Raw genomic sequence first — 22,535 nt, 5'->3', positions numbered from 1 at the left:
AACTATGACAAAATATGATAACAAATTACTCTTATTAGACATTAACTGTATATCCCATACAACAGTTAGGAAACTGTCTTGCTGCCGGTAGGCACACACACATTTCTTTAATTTTACGTTGGGTATGCTTAAATTTAGCAGGTGATTATATATTAGAATAGCTTAGATCATTTCTAGAGCAGGTCTTTTTAAAAAAAAGTAAATTATGTATTTAAAAATTCTTTTAACCAAATCAGTACATTTTAAAATTATTTGTACTTTTGGGGTGGTAAAATGCTTATAATTTAAGAAAAATTCAATAGATTACAGAAGTGTAATTACAAAATATTCCTGGTTTTGGGGGTGGAAATTATATATACACTTAAAAAAAAAGGAATATTCATGGGTCTTCACCGGGAGGTGGGATTACAAAACTTTACTTTTCCAGAGTCTTCTACAACTAACTAAACACTGTGAGGACACTTACCTGTTCCTTGCTATAAGGTAAGCACTCAGTCTAGTCCCTGGTCCAAGGGGGGAACTATAACTGATCAAATATTACATGAGTCGCCCCTACTCTCCTTTTCTCCTCCACAACCAAAAGCCTACCATTCCTTCAAATCCTGACCCAAATGACACCCTTTCAGAAGTTCTTTTCAGGTCAATCTGGCAACTGAATCCTTTTCCTCCTAACATTTTGTGCTGCTCTTCGGGCATTTTTCTTGCCCTCCCGTGCATTGTCCTAGAGGGCTGAGCATGTAGTAGGTACTCAAATTGTTGTGATACTGTTCATGAGGCTACTGAGGACTTTTTTTGTTCATTTTAACTCTTCACTTGTGATTACCAAATATGTTGTATTTTTTCATTCCATTGTACATTTGGGACCCAATCTTGATAATACTGGTATTTAACTGTGAACCACTCCCAAATGCTTTGCCTTGCGGAAAAGATAATATCACAATTTTTAAAATAGCAAATACTGTTGCTATATATCACCAATTATAGCCAGACATTATTCTAAGCGGTTTACATATATCAACTCTTAATCCTCACAATAGCCCTATGAAGTAGGTACTATTTATATCTTCATTTTACCGATGAGGAACCTGAGGTACAGAGAAAGCCAAAAACCAGCCCAAGGTCACAGAGCTAACAAGTAGCACAGCTGGGCGTAAACCCAGAGTTCAGTTCCTGAGTTATTCTACAACGATGGAAGGTGAGAGGAAGGAAATTTTGAAAGGCATGATGTACACTATAAACTGCCTCTCTGCTAAATAAAACCCCTATCGATTATGGATTCAAGAGTACAGGCTTGGCCAATAAACACACTCGCACAGCCTAGGAAATGCTTTATATTTTATAGAAAAAACCACACCTATACTTAGGGGGGAAAAAAGAATAAATAGGAACCTCTTTGCAGGAGACATAAATTCAAAGGTTCTTGGTATCATTTGAAATAACTGCTTAAGTATAGTTAAATCATTTATCTGTGTATGAATTAGCCCATTATAGAGTCAAAGCTCCATGCTCTTCATTGGATTTAGGTGCACACACTCCTGGCCTCCCTCCCACTGGACTATTTTTGACTCCTAATAAAATGCCACCTAGAAAATTTCTCAGCTGCCTCCCAGAACCAACTATAGGTATGGATACAGGAAAACAATTCAATTTTATGAATATCTTGCATAAAAAGCCAAACAAAAATGATGGATAAATTTTCCATGATAGAGTATCGCTAGAAGACAGATAAACTAAAACAGAATTGTCCCAATTTGTGTAATGCTACTGTTGAGGTCACTTGCACTACAGAGACCTGCAAGTCTGTTAATTTATCAATATTCTACTTAATCAAATGAGCACAAATACAAACCAAATGCAAAAGGACACTATGGCTATCCTGTACCATCTCTGTTAATATTTGTGTCACATATTTCTGAAATGTGAACCCAACACCAGAAATTTTAATTGATGTATGATGAAGAAGTATATAAACCACAGTTGTATATAGTCTTTCACCATACAACATGCCCTTCAAAATTTCCTCCATCTCACCTTCCATCCAGTCTGTCTTCATTGTAATGATTTCCCCAAGGAGCCCAAATAAAAAGCCAGGCTCTCGGGTCACATCCCTTTGCTGCAAAAGCTCGTGCTGTATCGCACAATTACACCATATGCTTTCTCCAGATAAGAACGGGGAAGAACTGAATTTAAGATGCAGAAGTATGGAGATGCATAAAATGGCCACTTTTCCAGAATCTGAGACAGACAGGGCATACGTAAACACCAAAAGCACGGGGCTAAAAGAATAATTCATAAGGACAGATTGATGAAGGAAATAAAATAATGAATAGATTAAAGTTTTCCAGAGTGAATGCTATCAAGAATAATTAAGCCTGACTCAAAGAATCCTCAGTTTCAATGTTAAAAAACAAAATCTCAGCAAAGCCAAAGTATTATATTTAGTATTATATTATTCAGCGAAAACAGCAGTCTTTGTTTCATTTGCAGTCTGGATCTACCCCGCCTGCTTTCCCCTACCCCACCCCACCCCACCCCACCCCACCCCCTTCCACCAACCGCAGTGATCTTGAAGGGAGCTGCAGAGGCCCTAAGAAACAGATAACGGTCATAGGCAGAGGCCACGCTACCCAAACCTCCCTAGCTGAGCTCAGACCCACGGAGCCGCCAAGCTCCCTCCTAAGGCCCTAGTTCCCAGGCAGGCCAGGCTAGGGGCCTCCGGGGTCCCTGGGCCGCATCCGCCCACCGCAGGCCCACAAAGCCCCGCACGCGCCAGGACTCCGCGGCTCCACTTCCCTCTGACCCCATTCCAGTTTGATTTTATGGGATCCGGGTGTGACCCCACATGCACAAGGCCAGGAAGACTCTGTGGCGAGCCATTCCCAGATCACTTACACAATAAAGGGATCCCGAAGCCAGGGCTGACCCTCCCCCCGGCCGCCCTGCTGCAGCGCGCCCCCGCCACATTTCCCGCCTCGCCCCCCCAAACCGCCGGGGCCTCGCCGGCGTCCACCTCGGCCCCCTCGGGCCACAGAGCACGTTGTAAGGCGCTCCCTCCCGCCCTCCTTCCCGGGACCCAGCGGAGCCCGACCTTCCCCACGCTGGCAGCCGGCTCCTCAGACCCTCACCCGCCGCGCGCTTTCCCGGTGGTGCAGAGCCCCTGCCCTCCGGTCCCTCCAACCCACGGGTCCAGGGCGCTCCGCCCGCCTTCCGAGCTCTCGGCGAACCCCTTACCGTACCCGGGGTGCCGGACCCGGCCTAACCCCCAGGAGCCCACCAGGGGCCCTTCCAGTCCAGCGTCTCCCCACCCCCAACCGGGATCGCGCTTCCTGCCCGCCCAGGACTCCCACCCCTCCTGAGAGGCAGACACAGACTCGCGGGACCCTCCAGAACCCCTACTAGAGCACCAGGCCCCCCACCCCCGGGGCACTCGGACCCCACACATCGAGTACCAGCTTCCCACATCCCCACACCCAGATCTCCATCCCCAGCCCCCAAGGGGCTGTCCCCCCGCACACCCAGGCCCTGATCCCTGCAGGGGTCTCACTCTCAAGGACCTCATTCCCCGCCCGTCCAGGAGTCTCTCCACCCACTGGGGTCCCGTTACCCTACTCCCCACGTCCTTCCCCGCATGAATCTACGGGCCCCACAGCACAAATCCTCTGCCCTGAGACCCTTAGCTTTCCCCCCGCTCCCGCTGCGGCTCCGTTCCTGCCGTCCAGGGCCAACGCGTCCCCGGCCCGAGATCATTCCGTCCCGCACAAACCGGCCCTCGGCCCTCGGCCCTCGGCCGCCGCGCTCGGACCGGGACAGCCGCACCTCTCACCTTCAGCCGAAGATGGTGGCGCCGGCGCACGTTCCGAGCCGCGACCACAGATACAGCGCCTCAGTCCCAAACCCACCGCTGCCTCCGCCGGGCTCCTTTAGCACTGCTGCTCCGGGCTGCCCCACCCACCCCCACCCTCATTGGGCCAGCTCCACGCCCGTCACTGCCGCCCCCAGACCCACTGGTCCGTTTGCGCGCCCATCTCCAAGGGAAGACGTTAGCAACGCGAACGAAGCTACCTTCCCGAGGTCCGCTCCCTCCACCCACCTGAAATTACGCTCATTGGTTCCCGCTCCCAGCCCTGCCCGCCGAGGCCCTAATTTCATAGGCTGTTCCGCATGCCCGTCATAGATTCCGGGAGGTGCGGCCGGAGCCCTCGCGGGCGATTGGCTGGGCTGGGCAGAGATAGACAGCTGGGGCTGGCTGGGCGCCCGGCGATCCCGCGGGGCAGCGGGTGCGGGCTCGGCCGGACGCAGGGGCAGGTGTGCAGCCGCAGGAGCACGGAGCTCCGCCTGGACGCGCTGCGCCGCCGCGGCAGCCCACTCGAGCGCCTTGCTGCCCGCTCTTCTTGCCGCAGCCGGCGTGTCCCGCAGCGGGACCGGCTTCCACCGCGGAGTCGCGGGCCCCTAGCGCTGCCGGCAGGGGCGGGGCTGAAGCGCAGTCCAGAGGCCTTACGTCACCCCCTGGGCTGCTGGGGGTGGGGACCGCGGCTCGGCAGCTCACCTGCAGTGGGGGAGGGGAGGCAGGGCTCGGGGCGCAGCTCTGCCCATGCGCGCCGGCTCTGCGGGGGGCCCAGACTTCGTTCCGCGCGGCGGCCCCTGTGGCCACCTGGGATGGCCGGTTGACCCTGCCCAGGTCTGCTGAGCGGCGACGCGGGACAGCTTCCTCGGCTGCTGCCTCAGCTCTAGTGTTTGTGAGGGGAGGGGCCTTCCTAGCCGGCCTCCCCGCCGCCTTAGACTCCAGAAGAATGTGAAACCAGCCGGCCTTGGAGGGGAGACTTGGGGAAAGGACTTCATTCATTCATTCCTTCGTTCATTCATCAAATGGAGCTCCCTGCGTGAGAAGGCCTAGGAGGAGGTTCTGCGGGGCGGTCAGATCCCCTTAGGGCCGAAAAGCTTTTCAAAAGCTTTAGAAACGTAGGAGACCTGGAAAAAAAAAAAAAAAAAAAGGCTCCAAAATAAGGAAACTGGAAAAATCAAAGTTAATAACTATTTAATGGAATGTCTGCAGAATCTAATGGACTGCAACACGACTCAAATAATTATATATAAGTATAATAAAGTTTAAGTCACAAAAATAAAATTATTTATTTTTACAAAAACTGAAAATTATCAAAATTCTTTACAAAAATTTTACAGCAGGATATAGTTATGTCATGTTGGATATGGGTACATTTCAATGTGTGTGATATGATGTAAGTGGCTAACCCTAGGAATCTTCCAGTCTGGTAAAAAAATGAATAAAGAAAAAACAAAACAAAACAAGGCAGGAAATGATAAGGAGGGGTTGGTGGAATTCAGAGAAGGTTCCAAGTGCAGAGTCCTTCCTGGGGAAGTCCGAATCAGGTCCTGTATTGTCCTCTGTCCTAGTGCATCTGGTTCTCCACCCCCACCTGCCTGCTGGGTAAGCTGCCCCTTGCCCAGGTGTCTTGTGACTTGGCTCCATGAAGAGGTCTGTCCTTCTTAGTGCAGTCTGCACATGGATGGAGTACAAGTGAACTGTACAAAATATGTGAATAGGAATGGCATTCCTGTTCTGAATTTTAAAGCATTTCTTAGAGAAGATCAAAGACTCCTTTAAGGCCCGAATCTCAGCTTTGGAAGCCACCAAAGTCATTTCTGAATGCAGTGTTCCATGCTTAGAGCATCCACATACAAATAGCCCCACTAGCCACCAAGTCTGTGGTTTCTCATAATTTTTAAAACAAATTCAGTGGACCATCAGAAGAGGGCAGGAAGCTCACCAGAAATAAACATCACAAAGATGTAAGTCTTGATGATAATAAAGAGATCAATAATAAAGAGAATGTCCTCAATCTCTCCAGCACTTGGGCCCTACATTCAACTGTCTACTAGACATCTCTACCTAGATGGGAGGGAAACCACAGAAGCAGTAAGTCCCAAACCTATTTTGTTCCCACTCCCACTTCATCCCACCACCTCAAAACTCTCTCTTCTCAACTTCCTTTGTCTTGAAACCAGTCTTGAAACTTCTTTGATTCCTTCCTCTCCCTCGCTCCTACATGGTGTCTCCCTCCACATCTGTCATTCGTCCAGCCAGGCTCTTCTGACTCCAGTCTCACCCCATGTAGCTCCATTCTAGAATCTGTTGCCATTTCGATGAGGAAAACAATTTAAAACCAGATAGACCTGGCTTTAATCCATCTCTGCCACTTACTAGGGCTTTAACCTTTGCCAAATTTCTTAACCTCTTCTCTAAAAAGGGGATACAAATATATACATAAAGGACTCATTCAATGACTGTGTAACAGGATGATTTACTGGGGGGAAAAGTGGCATTATGAATATATAGATAGAAAATTGTCTCTTTTTTCTAGTCTACAAGTTCGTTACAAAAGAATGAAAAAAATTTTCCCTCTCTCTATAGTAATTTTTTCTGGCAGTCTAGGCTGCTTTTAGCCCCAAAAGGAAAAGTTCACAGACCATTGTTTTTCAGAGTCTAGGTCAGAAGTCCAAACTCATTCCCTTAGGGCAGGTCCTGCCCATTAACCTGTTTTGTCCTAAACAGTTTTGTTCCATCTGTACAGGGCCGATATGGAGCATTTTTAAAAATTTGAATGAATTCCAACATTTAAAAATCAAGATCAATCCAAAATCATTAGCCATTAGGGAAACACAAATCAAAACCATAATGAGACACAACTTCACATCCAGTAGAATGAATATAATTAAAAAGACAGCTCCAGCCGATTTGGTTCAGTGGTTAGAGCATCGGCCCACAGACTGAAGGGTCCAGGGTTTGATTCCGGCAGACGGCATGTACCCCGGTTGCAGGCTCCAGCCCCCAGGCCAAGTGCAAGAGGCAACCAATCGATGTGTCCCTCTCACATGGATGTTTCTCTCTCCTCCCCCCCACCACCACTCTCTCTAAAAAGCAATGGAAAAAATATCCTCATATGAGGATTAAAAAAAAAAAAAAAGACAGACTATAACAAATGTTGGCAAAAATGCAGAGAAATAGGAACCCTCAGACATTTCTGGTGGGAATGTAAAATGGTACAGCCTCTCCAGAAAATAGTTTGCCATTTTCTTAAAAAGTTAAACAAATTTACCATGTGACCCACAATTTTTCCCGTAGGTATCTACCAAAAAAACTAATACAAAGTAAAACATATAAGGACACAAAGACTTGCACACAAATGTTCAGAGCAGCATTATTCATAATAGCAGAAAGAGTGGAATGGCCATCTACTGGTGAATGGGTAGATAAAATGTGCTATATCCACACAATGGAATACTATTCAGCACTAAAAAGGAATGAACTGCAGGTTTGTGCAATGACATGGATGAACCTTGAAAACATAATGCTCAGAGAAAGAAACCAGTCACAAAAGACCACAGATTATATGATTCCATTTTGTATGAAATGTCTATAGAAGTCTATACTGTAGAGGCAGAAAGGGGGATAGTAGTTGCCCAGAGAGGAGGGACAGCAGAGGCATTAATATTAAATATACATGAGGTATCTTACTGGAATGGGGAAACTATTCTAAAACTATTTATGGTGATGATTGCACAGCTTGGTAAATTTATATTTTAAAAAATCATTGAATTTTATACTGTGAAGTACATGATTCAAAAAATATACCTTAATAAAGTAAATGTTTAGATAAAGAAAAATTCAGATTTCTAGCTTCCCTTGAAAAGTTGGAAGATCTGGAAATTCAGCAACAATTTGGCGATGCCTTAATCTCCTTTCTAAACAAGGCTGTGTTCTCCAGTATGCCTCAGTTGCTATTCCTCCCTATTGTTTCTTAAAGAGACTTGCTTTATTCATTGATATTCTTTGCCTGGTCTTTTTAGGCATTTATTTTAGCTTTCAGTTCTTGTCATGCCTTTTTCAAGTCAGATTTTTCCAGAAAGAAGAAAGGTGGTATTTTTGAGTTGAAGAGCTGTTCCCCTGATAGTGGTCAAGGAGTAGAAGGTTTGGAGTGTCCTTGCGAAGTACAGACAGGGCTCCTCCTTTCAACGTGATTCCTGGAAGTGGTAGGACCTTGGGGTACAGACTATGATAACCATCTCACAGCTCACCCAGGATAATAATACCTGGCGCACTTGAAGGATCAGTGCTCAACTGTGGCATCTTGAAGTAGAAGGAGTGATAGTAAAAACAGAGACTCCAAAAAGATGAGAAAGATGGAACTTTCCAGAGTTTTCCTGGGCACCTTAAGCTCTGGATTTCTGGGTGGGGGGAAACCATAAGAAGAAGTTCCTAGAAATTACTAATTTAAGACCTCTTGCCAACCATGTAGGATAAGACTAAGTCAGATTTAGAAAAATGAATGTGTCTTAGAGCAAGTCACATGTGTGGCAAATGCTTATTCAGTGTCCTTTATGTCTAGGGATTCCGCCAGGTGCTGAGGAAATATCTATATCAACACAGGCATGGTTCCTGCCCTCAAGATGCATACAGTCTAGCAGGAGATATAAGCAAATAGGCAGATAATTGTAATAAAGCAGGGGGATTTAATATTGAGTCCATGGAAACCTAAAGGGTTTTATGGGTTCTATAAAACCTCTGAAATTGTATGCAAAATTTATTGTGCTTTTTTTTTTTTCTTCTGGAAGATCTACAGCAGATTCTCATCGAGAACTCTGATCCAAAAAGGTTGAGAGAATGCAATATAGTATGGTAAGTACTACATTATGGGAAGTACAGCAAGATCCAGGGACATATAAGAGGGACCCTTAACCTGGAATGTGACAGGAGTAGGAGGAAGGGGAGATCCGAGAAGTCTTCTTAGAAAAAGTTATGTTGAAAATATAACCTGAAGAATAAGACATTAACCAAACAGGAAGAAACATCTCTCAGAAAAAGCAGCTTATAGAAGGGAGAATGCAGGGCTTTGCAAGCTCAGAAAGAAGTTTGGAGTAGGCAGAGCAAAGACAGCAAGCAGGGAGGAGTGGTGAGACCTGGGACTGCGGAGGTAGGCAGGGCCAGATTGTATGTATAAACCATGAGGCAGAATTTAGATTTTTTTCCAGAGAACATTGGGGACCTATGGAAGAGTTTTAATTTGAAGAGTAACATGACCAGGTTTGTGTTTTATTTTACTTTAAAAATTTTTTTTATTGATTTCAGAGAGAGGAAGGGAGAGGGAGAGAGAGAGAGAAACATTGATGAGAGAGAAATATGCACCTCCTGGTGCATGGACCGACGTTCAACCAACTGAGCCACACCGCTGGGCCCAGGTTTGTCTTTTAGAAGAAAGTATCACTCTGGTCATCATGTAGAAAATGGATTGAAGTGGGGTTAAGGTGAGACCAGTTAAGAGGCTGCTGTAGCAAACGGTCTAGCTAAGAGATGATGGTGACTTGGCCTGAGAAGGGGACAGCAGGCTGCAAAGACATGGTCAGATTGTGATGATTGCTGTTGTGAGGATTAAGGGCATACGTAAGGTACCAAGCCAGTGCATGAAGATATGCACTGGTGCAGTGCCTAGGGATGTCCATAATGCCCAGTACAATGCTTCGCATATTACAAATTGATTCCTTTCTTCCTTCTCATGGCTTCCTGAATTAAAAACAATCCACTGCCGTATCCTGTACACACTTTTTTTTTAAAGTTTTTTTTCTTTTTCTTTTTACATGTTTTTATTGATTTCAGAGAGAGGATGGGGGAGGGAGAGAGAGAGAGAAATATCAATGATGAGAGAGAGTCATTGATCAGCTGCCTTCTTCACGTTCCCCACTGGGGATTGAGCCCGTAACCCGGGCAAGTGTCCTGACCGGGAATCGAACCAGCAACTCTCCTGTGCTCGGGACTGACACCCAAACAAATGAGCCTCACCAGCCAGGGCTAATTTCTTTTGTTACTTCTTTTCTACTGAGTAGTTAAACTGTGACCTGGCCAAGGAACAGAATCGAGAAGTGGTTTTCAGATTTGTGTGGCTGCTGAAACTCTTAGGCTAATTGTGAAGCATCTGTGGCAGAGGCTGGAACACCAATTGGATTTTTTATTAGACTGGGCTAAGTCCTTGATATCCTCCAGCCCTCACTCTTCTTGATCCAACAGTGCAGCAAACATTAGGCCTGCCAAGGTAAATAACATCCTGTAGGCACTCTGGGATGCTGGCTGGGTTCTCATCAGCATTTTATACGAGGATGGATCTGTTGTCTTGGCAAAGTGTGTGGCCTCTTCCCTCATTAGTCTTAGAGGCCACTACAAGGCTCTCTTTGCCCAGAAACCCTTCCCCATGAGCTTGCCATGGTGCTGCCCGCCTGTCTGTCCAAAATTTCCCACCATCCAAATGACTCTTCTGGCTTGGACCATAGCAATAGTATGTCACCATAAGATGCACATGTCACCTGAGAGTGAGAGGGTGATTCTCTCCAGGATCCCATTTGTATATGAGCATGAATATTAGCTAATTTTTCTCTTGGAAGGAGTCTGGCCACCGGTGGTGGGGGAGCCACTGAAGGGACTACTGGCTGCCGTGTCAGGGAGCCTCACCAAGTTCTCCAGTGTGAGAAACTCAGGTTTCCTTGTTAGTTGTGCAGTGTTTTTGGCGCATAGGAAATGTTGATTCTTGCTCTGCCCTTAGATGTGCTCATAGAAGGAGATCTCCCAAGCCTCTTTTATTGAAAATATTGATTATCGTGAGCAAATTGAGAATACCACTACTTTCCCTACCAGGTATATGAAAGTCCAGCTTTCCCGACGGAGTCCAGACTCTGTGTCTACCCTTCACATGGACATGTGGGAGTCACAGGACCTAGATCCCTACAGATAGAAGAAGCTGTAGGAGCCACAGATGAGGTTCCGAGTCAGAGACTTGCCCAAGAGCACACAGCAAATCGGTGCAGAGCCAGGACTTGGCCCTAGCTCGCCTGCCCACTCTCCACCCAGGGATCTCTGTGTGTCATTGTCAGCCACAGCAATTTTGCAGCGCTCCTCCTGTGCGCAGAGCTCCTACAATTTGTGGAGAAAAAGATCACAGATCATCTCAGGAAGAGTCACCAGAATCCAGAAGATACTGGTGTATTTAGGTGAGGCATTGGGGAAGGATGGGAAAGAGCTCATAGAAATGGGCTTGTGCTGGGCTCGGACAGGAGTGTGGAGAGGAAGGCACAGGGAGGGCATTAAGATATGGGGAGCCAGACCGAGAAGCCAGAGGGAGATTTAAATAGAAGAATGCCGCCCGGCAGGGCGTGGCTCAGCGGTTGAGCATTGACCTGGGATCCAGGAGATCGGGGTTCGATTCCCGGTCAGGGCACATGCCCGGGTTGTGGGCTAGGTAGCTGATCAGTGACTCTCTCATCATTGATGTTTCTGTCTCTCTCTCTCTCCCTCCTTTCCTCTCTCTGAAATCAATAAAGATATGTTTTAAAAAAAAAAAAAAATAGAAGAATGCCCATCTTCCCCAAAGTGTCTATCTACAAATCACAGAAATCTCCAGTACCTTCTCTTACCCACGATGCCTGAAGGCCTGTGAAAATGCCTAAAACTTTTTCAAGGTCCCCAACTGGATGGTCAGAGGCTCTTGGCTCACGCTGTATAGAAGCAGGTGATGCCTAGACACTGGTTAAACAGAGCTGCTTTGGAGTCAGGCAGCCTGAGTTAAATCCTGACTGGGTGGTGACAACCTAGGACCAGTCACTTAACCTCTCTGAGTGTCCAATTTCCTTCCCACATGCTCAGGGTCACCATGTGGGTTTAGGAGCCACTGTACATAAAGTGCTAACTAGGCACGGCGCCTGGCACACAGGTAACTCCTCAGTAAATGACGGCTGTGATCATTCTGCTACTTGGCTCCTCTGTCTCCATAGCCCTGGCTCCCGAGTCCATAAGAAGTTGGCCTGGAGACAGAGGAGCTCCCCGGGAACATACCTGGAGTCAAGACCTATTAAAAGTTTCTCTCTCTTCACAGCCTCGTCTTTCATTTCGGGGAGAATTAGAAAGAGCTATACTGGGAATGGAAAATTTGCATCTGACAAGAGGTATGTGCAGACACATGTTTGCAAGTGAGGTCAAGGTTTCAAAATATACCTTCCCTGACAGATGAGTCAAGCCGAACACAGTGGTCCTACTATTTACCTCGCATGACGGCAATTCTCTGAGCGACCAGCGGGGTCGTTTGCCAGGAGTTATATTGGAGGGAGTTACTCATTGGAAAATGTGGCTGTATTGCCCAGACTGAGATCTGAACTTGGACTTCCAGGGATTTCACCCAAAATAAGCTGAATTCCTCAGCTATAATTGTCGAAGAAACACAGCCAGGGAATCTGTGTGCCAGCCCAGCGCTGGTCCCCGCCGGGGAAGTGTGGGTTCAGTCAGGAGCCACGGCTTTCAGCCGGAGGGCGCAGGGCACACTGGCTGTCTGACCCTCACCGTCACCGTTGAGGGCTGCTGCCAATTGGTCAGTCATTTGTCCTTTGATTCAATTATTTACTCCCTCAGCAACAGTTTCATGATCACCTAGTAATAATAGCTACCGCCGGTTTAGTGCCGTGTGCTGAGCACCTTGTATGCGTTATCTCAGGCCGGCCTTCCCACGGCCCTGTAAGGTAGGTATCAGAACACAGCAGGGCCACAAATTTCAGCCCAACTACAACTGACATGTGTGGAGAAAATATAAATGATTTATTACATCGGCAAGTAATCAGGCCTTCTTTCTGAGTCCCCTGCCCCCTCCACTCACACGGGATGGGAGTGGGGTGAACTAAGTGGCTAAGCCAGTTGAAATCTTTCTCTTATTATCTAAATTGTCCTCTTAGATGATGCTTAGTCTCTCAGACAGCACCCCCCTCAGGCTGCCCCCCCCCATTGGAGTGTGCGGGGGAAGGGGAGGGTATGTGGCTCACTCCATCCTGTGGCTGAGGCGAAGCTTTGGAGTTGCTGGTGTGATGTGCTCTGGCCTCTGGGCAATGTCCTGGGCTCTCTCATTTGATCTCTTACCACATGTCATTCTCTTGCTCCTATCACCTGCCCAAGAAGACCAGACTCCTGGACCTGGCTTTCAAGGCTCTCCCCACTAGGAGTTAGAGGCTCACCTTCCAACTCTCTCTTGCATGCCTCCAGTTTGTTCTTGAACACCCAACTTATATCCAACTACACCTTAGATAAGGCCTTTGGGGCACCAGAGCCTGGTCATTCCCTTTCTCTGAACTTCTAAGACCATTATATTTGGCAATTAATTCCGTACTCCTTTGACATATTTTTTTATTGCTTCACAAAATTACTTATATCTCTTGCTGTTCTTTAAGTCATAAGCTCCTTTAGAGCATGGGTAATGCCTTATATCTGTTTGAACTCACCAAGTCTAACCCAGAGTCGAGTCTAGACAAGGAGTGCGGGGTTTGCAGACACAGAGTTCACATCCCTAGAACGTAGAGCAGCTTCTAAAAATAGGAAGAAAATATCCAGTAGCACCGCAGAAAAATGGGCTGAAGATATGAATAGGTAATTCATGGAAAAAAGAAATGGAAATGGTCCTTAGTCATATGAAAACATCCTCAAACTTGCTCAGAACAAGAACAATAAAAATTAAAACTACACAGATACTATTTCTAATCTATCAGACTGGCCCAAACCCAAAAGTTTTACAGCACACTTTTGGCAAGGTGGTAGAGAAACAGGCACCCTGGGTATCACTTGGTACGATAGATATATTACTGTGTCTCATTATGCAGGAATCTATTGCATTTGTGCTGCGAGGAAGGATGTGACGCGATAGTTTCTGACCTGAGCACTTCCCTTGCTCAAACCCTCCCGTACCTCAGAGCTGTGTCCTCCAGTGTTGCCTGCTGCACGACACACACACATTCATGGCATCAGACACAGTCACTCTTTTTTCAAGGCTATAGGACAAGAGAGGAGAAGTGTTTCCCTGGGACCCGAATGGTGTTAGTTATGAGACAGGGTGTTTAGGGCCCCGAATATGCCAGCGTTTTGTGTTGGTGACTTAGTGTCCAAGACACCTCTGTATTGCACTTTAATAAGTGTATTGTGTGTTTGTGGTATGTGGGGCCCTCTAAAGCACAGGGTGCAGAGTGGGGACCCAGGGTAGCCCTTCTGCCAAGTTTTAAGGGAAGTTCTACTTTGGCACCATCTCCAGTGAAAAGAGCAAGGTGGAGAAAAGTATGTAGAGAATGTAAGAAAGGATGTATCTTCCCCCCCGCCCAGAAAAGGTAAGCCATACATTAAAAAAAAAAAAAAGCATCTGGGGGAAGAGAGAGAGAGAGAGAGAGAGGGAATAGGGGTAGAGAGACAAGGACAGAAGCTGGACTTCTCGGAATATATCTTTTTTTCTTAAGAAAAGAAAGCAAGAATTTATTGGCTGCAGCAAAAATACACTTGGGACAGTGAAACAAGGAAGGGCATAGAAGCAGCAGGAGAGCCTAGGCTGGGCCGCTCTGGCTCCCTGGGAAGTCAGAGAGAAGGGGGCCTCGGAGACAGGTTCAGGGGGTTAGCCCAGGATGAGCTGCTGCTTCCCGTTGCTCCCCCGGTTGCAAGTCTCATGGGGCCCCCTTGGAGGGAAGAAGGGAGAAGTGGCGCTGGTGTGCTCCCCTGGTGGGAAGCTCCTCAGAATATATCTTGTTTTGCAGATATGACTTTGGAACCATGTAAATATTTTATAAACTATACAAAATCAAAGTGTTTTTAAAAAGTCATCACTAAAAATCTAAAGTAAATGAAAACAAATGAACCTAACTCTATCCAATTTGAGGCATAACCATACAGAGAAAAACTACTATAGGTGACTGTAAAGAGTAGAAACTTGAGTGTATATTCCTAGTGGGTGTACCCTAAGGACAAAAAGACAACAAAGAAGAAAAAAGAAAAAATTGTTGTCTACAAGTACTATTTCCCACTAATGAAACCAGGGTTCCAGGGAGAAACTGCTGAGTCCAGGTCTGGGGCAGGAAATATACAAGATGAGCTTGGGACATCTTGTCAAAACAGAAAGCAAGGAAACAAAATATCAAAAACTACTAAGCTGTGACAAGAGGAACTAACTTGGGAGGCACAATGTGAGTATCATAATGATAATAATGGCAATGAATGGAAACATGTTAAATATGCTTAAGATCATGAGGTCATAATTATTAAAACAAAAAAGTGAATTTATTAGTTAACTTTGAAGAGGGCAAGGGAACAATCTCATGATTTTGAAAACAAGTAAATAGAAGTAAAAAAAATAAATCAAGCATTTATTTTGCCTTTCCTATACAAGCTGCACCTCAAAATAGCCAAATACTTGATAAGGGAGACATTTTCTCTTTATAGAAGTATTGCAGTTAATAAATGACAAAAGAATTACAGAATTGGCATGTCATCATTTCACAACCCCTGAAAATACTGGATCTAGACAATAATCATCAATAGATGCTAATATCATAACATGAAAACCAACCTGACATGTGTGTCCTGGTGGAATAACATAATCCAACCTCTGAGCTATTCCTGTAAAAAAAAAAAAAAAAAAATCACACCTAAATCTGATTGAGCCCCTAGATCTTACTACCAACTTATCAGAAAAACAGAGGGCAGAGAACATGTTAAACATCACTATAGGAAAGCAATCTGAAAAGTTCAGACTGTGAGACATTTTATAAGACAAATGACCTGCTTTCTTCAACAATAAACTGCAAGAAAATTAAAAGGGGAGAAAGAGAGATGAAAGAGAGATTTGTAGGTCAAGATGAGATGAAATCCTTATCAGCAAACACAATGTATGAACCTTATCTGGAACTTTATTCAAACAAACTCTTAAGTACATATATCTCTCTAAATAAATATAGATCTGGATATGTATATATGTACATTTATAATTGGGAAATTTGAACACTAGATAGCTGATAATATTATGAAATTATTGTTCATTTTTTGTTGTGATAATTATATTGTAGTTATTATTATTATTTTTTTAAATATATCTTTATTGATTTCAGAGAAAGGAAAGGAGAGGGAGAGAGAGATAGAAACATCAATGATGAGAGAGTCATTGATAGAGCCCGCAACCCGGGCATGTGCCCTGACCGGGAATTGAACCCCGATCGCCTGGATCCCAGGTCGATGCTCAACCGCTGAGCCACTCCCGGCTGGGCTGTAGTTATTTTTTAAAAGAATCTTTACCTAGAGATATATACTGATATATTTAAGACAAAATACTATGATGTTGGGACTTATTCAAAATAATCTGGGAGGGGTGGGTAGAGTTATTGTTGAAACAAAATTGACTATGAGTTGAGAATTGTTGGAAGCTGGGTGACAGGTAGTAGAGTGGAGGGTCATCAAACTATTCTCTCTTTTGCTTATGTTTGAATTTTCCATAATAAAAAGTTAAAAATAAATAACTAAAAGGTATTTTTAGTTACCAAAAACTGCATGCTTTTTGAAAAACAAAGTAATATAGACATACAGAAAGTGAAAGGTAAAATCTCCTTCACCCCCCAGCCCACCCCACACGTCTACCCCGGGAGTAACCCCAGTGGACGGGTGAATAGGTTCCGTGGTAATATTTTGCAATCCTGCTCAGACATTGTCACTACGCTGCCCTGAGGAGGGATATACTCTCTCACCCCATTGCTTTCAGGCTTAGCCATGTGACTTACTTGACCAAAAGACTGTCAGCAAGAAGACTCTTTAGGGGCCCGTAATGTGGCTCTCTTTTCTCTGTCACGATGTTCCAGATAATTGAATCCCAGGGTGAAGGCAGCAGAGCCACATCAGCCCAAGACACACTAGCGTAGATGACAGCCCTTCATTGTGGTGTACACTGAGATTTACGCAGTCATTACCACCGGGACATACCTTGCCCGATTGATACAAAATCCTTCCGTGCATCTGCTGTGCATCTGTAAGCAAATGTTTCCCCACAAATATTACACATACTACTTACTCTTCAAGTTTTGTTGTTTTTCAAAAAAACTTAATAATGTATTGTGGGCATTTGAGTCTTCCCTTGAAACAAAACCAATCTGAGTTTCCAAAGGCCCAAGAATAGTTTCCGAAAGCTAGAGACTTCTGTTCCTTTAAAATAAGGGTCAGCGGAGAGGTTCTCCAGGAAAAACTCATGCTGGAAGTAAGCTGGAGTGTGTCGGAGTGTGGATCTAACACCAGGGCCCTCCTTGTCGCTGGAGCATAACTGGCAGTGAGCTGCGGACTGTTGCAGGATTCCACATGCTCTTCCTGCCTAAGGGCGGCAGGAAATCTACCAGGCTGTTAAAGTGCTTCTCTTTCTCTTTGTAATCTTGCAGGCACTGCCTGTGGTTGGAAGTGAAATCTTGGATTTCCTCAACAGCTTGTAGTCAGAGCGCTGTTACTGTGGTTATGATCACAGCTGCAGTGCCAGGGGAACAGAGCACTCCCTTTCTTGGTTATATTAGCAAACCTGAGTTCAAATTGGCCTCCTGGGCTCCCTACATCTGAGAGTGGCACCGCCATGCTGTGCCAGGTACACACACTGGAAACCTTGGTGCCGCCTTTCACTCTCCAGGCCACGAGCGTATGAGCTCCATGGGGGCGGAGATTTTTGTCTGTTTTTTTTACTGCCTTGTTCTCAGCGTCTGTAACATTGCCTGACACATAGTAGATGCTCAGTAAATATTTTATGAATGAATAAATCTAAACCGTTGTCAAGTCCTGTGACTTCTCCCTCTATGTTTTATCTCTGATTTGTCATCTTCTCATTCCCACTGCTGTCACCTGAGGGGGATTAAAGATGGCCATGATTTTCTGCCAATGTTTCCATTGAGATGTGGTGTGTATGTTCCTAACTCTTGACTTTGGGCGGGCACTGTGAGTACTTGAACCGATAGAATACAGTGGAAGTGACCTAACGCCAGTCTGCAGGCTGAGGACTTAAGAGGTCACCAGTTTCTACTTCTTGTCTCTTGAAACTCTCACTCTTAGAGTCCCAGGCAGCTGGATAGGCCCTGAGCCTTTTCCAGCCTTTTCCGCCCAGCAGCCAGACAGAAGAAAGAAGCTATCTGGACCCTCTGCCAGTCTCAGCCTGTCAGCTGAGTACCACTGAGTGACTCCAAGTGGGTGTTCTGTGGGACAGAGGGATCATTCAGCTGAGCCCTGGGCTCATCTATGCAAGTGTAGCCATTACGTTTTGGGGGTGATGTGTTAATGTCAGAACATTACCATACTCAGGACCTTATAACGTCTCACCTGGAAATTGATGCGTACGTTCAGTTTCCTGACACTCCAACCATGCTCTGCCCTGCTCAGCTTGTTTTCATGAAGAAATGATGTGGGGCTCCTGCTTTAAAAAACCAACCAACAAGTCATCGTCTACAGAATAGAGCATAGTCTTCTTAGCCTGCCCCACATTGGCCTTCCAAGACCTGCCTCTGGAGTGGGCTTTCCAAGCTTTCCTGTTCCTCCCTCACATTTCTTATGTCAAAATTCAACTTTTGGCTTATGGCCTTGCCATGCCATGATTTTGATCACGAAGTTCCTCCTCCTCGCATGCCCTTCAGTTCATCTACATATGTCCACATCCTACTTGCCTTCCAAAGATATCACCCTCCCTAGTGGAAATATTCTCTCTTCTGATTTCCAAAGCATTTATCTAGGCCTTTCAAAAAAACTCACCCTTTTCTACTTTTCTAACATTATAACTTGAAAAGTGTCTTTAACATTCCTCATAGACCAGAGAGTCCTTGAAGGCAGGGTCCACATCTTATTGTTGTAAACTCTTCATCAAATGTTTAGGGACAAACAGGTGGATAAATGAATGAATGGGGCCCAGCCTCGCTTCTTTGTTGTCGTAGGCCAGCAGTAAGGCATTACCCTTGTGCATCTTTATAAACTATGGTTCCATTTCCTCAGTCTGGCCCCTCTAGATACATTTGCTTGAAACACGTTGCCCGGCCTCAGGTTCTCCCTCCAGTGCTCAGCTCTCTTTTCTTCTCTCTTGGTTTCTTTCCAAGGCAGCCTCTCCCAGGTGGTGGCACAGATGGTCCCTAGCAGCCTCTCACATATACCCCACCAGTTTAGCAACTCCCACGGAAAAGAGCCCTTTTCTTTCTGTGTAGCTCCAGAAGGAGTGTAGGAATTAGGAGTCACTAGACACACAGGAGGTCTTTCTCTGTGGCCAAGAGGATGAGCTATCTTGATCACCCCAGTCCTGGGCTTTCAGGAGGCCCCAGGAGCTGGAGCTGGAAGTGGTGGCAGCAGGGATTACCCTAACGGAAAATGATGGTGCTGTTTCCAAGGGAACGGGGAATGAAAGTTGGATGGGAAAACAACAGATTCCACCCCACCCGTCCTGGAGGGAGATCCCAAGCTCTATATCAATAAGGGACTGCTTTTCCTCAGGCCTGGTGTTGGCTCCCGTTCTGCACCGGACCCTTTAAAAAGAACTGTCCCACCCAGGCAACAGGGTGTCCAGGGCCCACAAAAGCTCCACTCCACTGGTACTGCCCCCCCATCTCAGTTCCTTACCCAAACTATTTTTAATTGTCTCTGACTTACCCTTTCTCACCAATCACATCGTGCTCTCATATTTCCTGACTCACTAGCTCTCTTAGCATCCATGAGCATGAAACACAAGAGCTTTTAACTGCCACTTCCCTGCCCAACCCCACGTACCATCGCCATGCACTTATGTCTTTGGGCTGCTGGCAGCCATCGGGCAAAGAGCCTATCTGAATAGTAAAGAGGCAGCGGCCTGGTGATATTGCTTGAGCCCCTGAAGCCAGTCACCCCTCTGTCGTGGGTTGAGTTGTATCCTCCAAAAAGATATGCTAAAGTCCCACCCCTGGTACCTGTGAATGTGACTTTATTTGGGCATGGGGTCTTTGCAGATGTAGTCAAGTTAAGACGAGGTTATACGGATGTCCTTATGAAAAGGCACCAGTCCTTATAGGAGGAAGACAAGAGGCATAGAAACAGACACCTAAGAACACCAGGTGACAATGGATGAAGAGATGGGAGGGATGTGTCTACAAGCCAAGGAATGCCAAGGATTGCTGGCAACACCAGAAGCTGAGGAAGGTATCAAACAGAATCCCCCCTAGAGCCGCCAGAGACAGAGAGAGACAGAGACAGAGAGAGACAGACAGAGACAGACAGAGAGAGACAGAGAGAGCCTACAGAAGAAAGTAACCTTGCCGACACCTTGACTTCAGGCTTCTAGCTTCCAGAACTGTGAGATAATACGTTTCTGTTGTTTTATGCCACCCCAGGGCAGCTGAGAAGGAAACCTACACTACTTCTGTGCTTCTCCGTTACTCTCACACTACTATTAAACTCACAACACTTCTGCTACCAGATGCGTGGGGTTTCCCCCACACTAAGCAATTCTCCCGACACCAGCTGGATGTCTTACAATTCAACTCGATCCTGACACCGTCTACCTGGAGAGCGCTTCAGATCCTCGGATTCCCACAAGGCTGCCCCCCGCCCACTTCAGAGCCAATCCCAAGTCCAGGTTGTCCCCTGTGCTGCTGACTGACCCGCTATACATTGGAGGCTCCAATAACACCCTCCTTGGGCTTCATTAATTTGCTAGAGGGGCTTACAAAACTCAGAGAAATATTTTACTTATTAGATTACCAGTTTATTATGATATATATATATAACTCAGGAATGGCCAGGTGGAAGGGATGCACAGGGCAAGGTATGGGGAAAGGCACGGAGCTTCCATGCCCCCGCCGGCACCCTGTTCTCCCAGCACCAGTCCGGAAGGTTTTCAGGGAGGCTTCATTTCAAAAGCAGGATTGATTAATTCATCAGCAATTGGTGACTGACCTCAATCTCTAGCCCCTGTCCCCACCCTGAAAGTGGGGAGGTGGGGGTTGGGACGTCTGATCACTGGTTGGTTCTCCTGGCAACCAGCCCCCATCCCTAAGTAACCTAGGGGCTTTCCAAAGTCACCTCATTAATGTAACAAGACACCTTTTCTGGCTCTCATCACTCAGGAAATTCCGAGGGTTTTAGGAGCTCTGTGCCAGGAACTGGGACAAAGACTAAATATATATTTCTTATTATAAATCACAATATCACAGCAGCCCTAGGAAAGTAATGCACCCTCTCACCCCCCGCCCTCCTTTTGTGAGCCGATGAATTCCCTGGTTGCTTAAGCAAAATTGTTTCTATTACAGCCGAAGCCCTCAATAATACAACACGTCACCTGCTCTATGTGAGGAGTATGAAAAAAGTCAACCCTGTCCCTTCCTTGGAGTTTTTCATCCTGTGGCACTAATGCCAGCATCATCTAATGCCACTGGGGCCGAAGCCAGTGAGAAGAACAAAAAGAAACCTAAAGTGTCTCTTCCTGAGAGCTGCCCCAGATGACCCCTGGAAATGGTTCCCTATTCACTTGACCCAGAAAACCCCACGAAAACATGCAAATCAAGAGGTTCAAGTCTTTGTGTGCTCACTTTAAGAACACTCATGAAACTGCCCGGGCCATCAAGGGTATGTGTATCTGAAAAGCCACCAAGTACACGAAGATGTCACTTTACAGAAGCAATGTGTGCCATTCCGTCGTTACAGTGGCGGGGTTGGCAGGTGCGCCCAGTGCCATTCCATCGCTACAGTGGCGGGGTTGGCAGGTGCGCCCAGGCCAAACAGTGGGGCTGGACACAGGGTCGGTGGCCCAAAAGGAGCGCTGAATTTTTGCTGCGCATGCTTAAGAACGCGGAGAGCAATGCTGAACTTAAGGGTTTAGATGTAGATTCTCTGGTCACTGAGCACATCTAGGTGAACAAAGCTCCCAAGATGCGACGTAGAATTTACGGAGCTCATGGGCGGATTAACCCCTGCATGAGTTCTCCCTGCGACATTGAGATGGTCCTATGGAAAAAGAGCAGATTGTTCCTAAGCCAGAAGAGGAGGTTGTACAGAAGAAAAAGATATCCCCGAAAAAACTGAAAAAACAAAAACTTATGGCCCGGGAGTAAATTCAACATAAAATAAATACTAATAAAAGTAAAAAAAAAGAAAAAAGAAACCCAAAGCAATACCGGGAAGGCAATTTCTTAACCCTGATTGATGAAAGTAGTTTATCTCAAGAACAGCTCAGACTCCAGTCAAAAATGGTCATGACTTCCCATCTCATACAAGATAAAGGCCAAAGTCCTCAGCCTGGCACTGGGGGGCCCAACCTATATTTCCATCATCTCCCACTATACTTGGCTCCTTCTCCTCCACCTCCTTTCTCCAGCCACATCAACATACTAACTATTCCCCAAGGACAGGGTATGCTTTCAAAAATGATTACATTCATTCATAGTAACTCTGTCGATACACAGTCTTTTCCTCCATCTCAAAGTCCTACCCATCTGTATAGGTTTCCTAGAGCTTTCATAAAAAATTACCACAAGCTGGGGGGTTTGGGGTTTTTTTTAAAGATTTTTTTTAAAAATTGAGTTTTAGAGAGAGAGGGGGAGGGAGAGCGAGCGAGCGAGAGAGAAACGTCGATGTGAAAGTAGAACATCAATCTGCTGCCTCCTGCACACCCTCTACCCGGGATCAAGCCTGCAACCCAGGCATGTGCCCTGACTGGGAATCG

At 46.0% G+C, this 22,535-nt stretch overlaps 1 protein-coding gene across 1 annotated transcript in view; it reads right to left on the bottom strand.

Annotated features, from left to right (window-relative positions):
- MYH10 (myosin heavy chain 10) overlaps window positions 1-3,907 on the bottom strand; it is a 130,725-nt gene extending 126,818 nt beyond the window's left edge. Inside the window, exon 1 of the mRNA XM_016222447.2 lies at window positions 3,824-3,907. The gene's annotated coding sequence lies outside the window, so the exon portion shown is untranslated. The remainder of the gene's footprint in view (window positions 1-3,823) is intronic.
- Between the last annotated feature and the right edge of the window lie 18,628 nt (window positions 3,908-22,535).

Source organism: Miniopterus natalensis, chromosome 17 (genome assembly GCF_054644295.1).
Source record: "Miniopterus natalensis isolate mMinNat1 chromosome 17, mMinNat1.hap1, whole genome shotgun sequence".
Classification (NCBI taxonomy): Eukaryota; Metazoa; Chordata; class Mammalia; order Chiroptera; family Miniopteridae; genus Miniopterus; species Miniopterus natalensis.
This window is presented reverse-complemented; position numbering and strand designations above follow the sequence as displayed.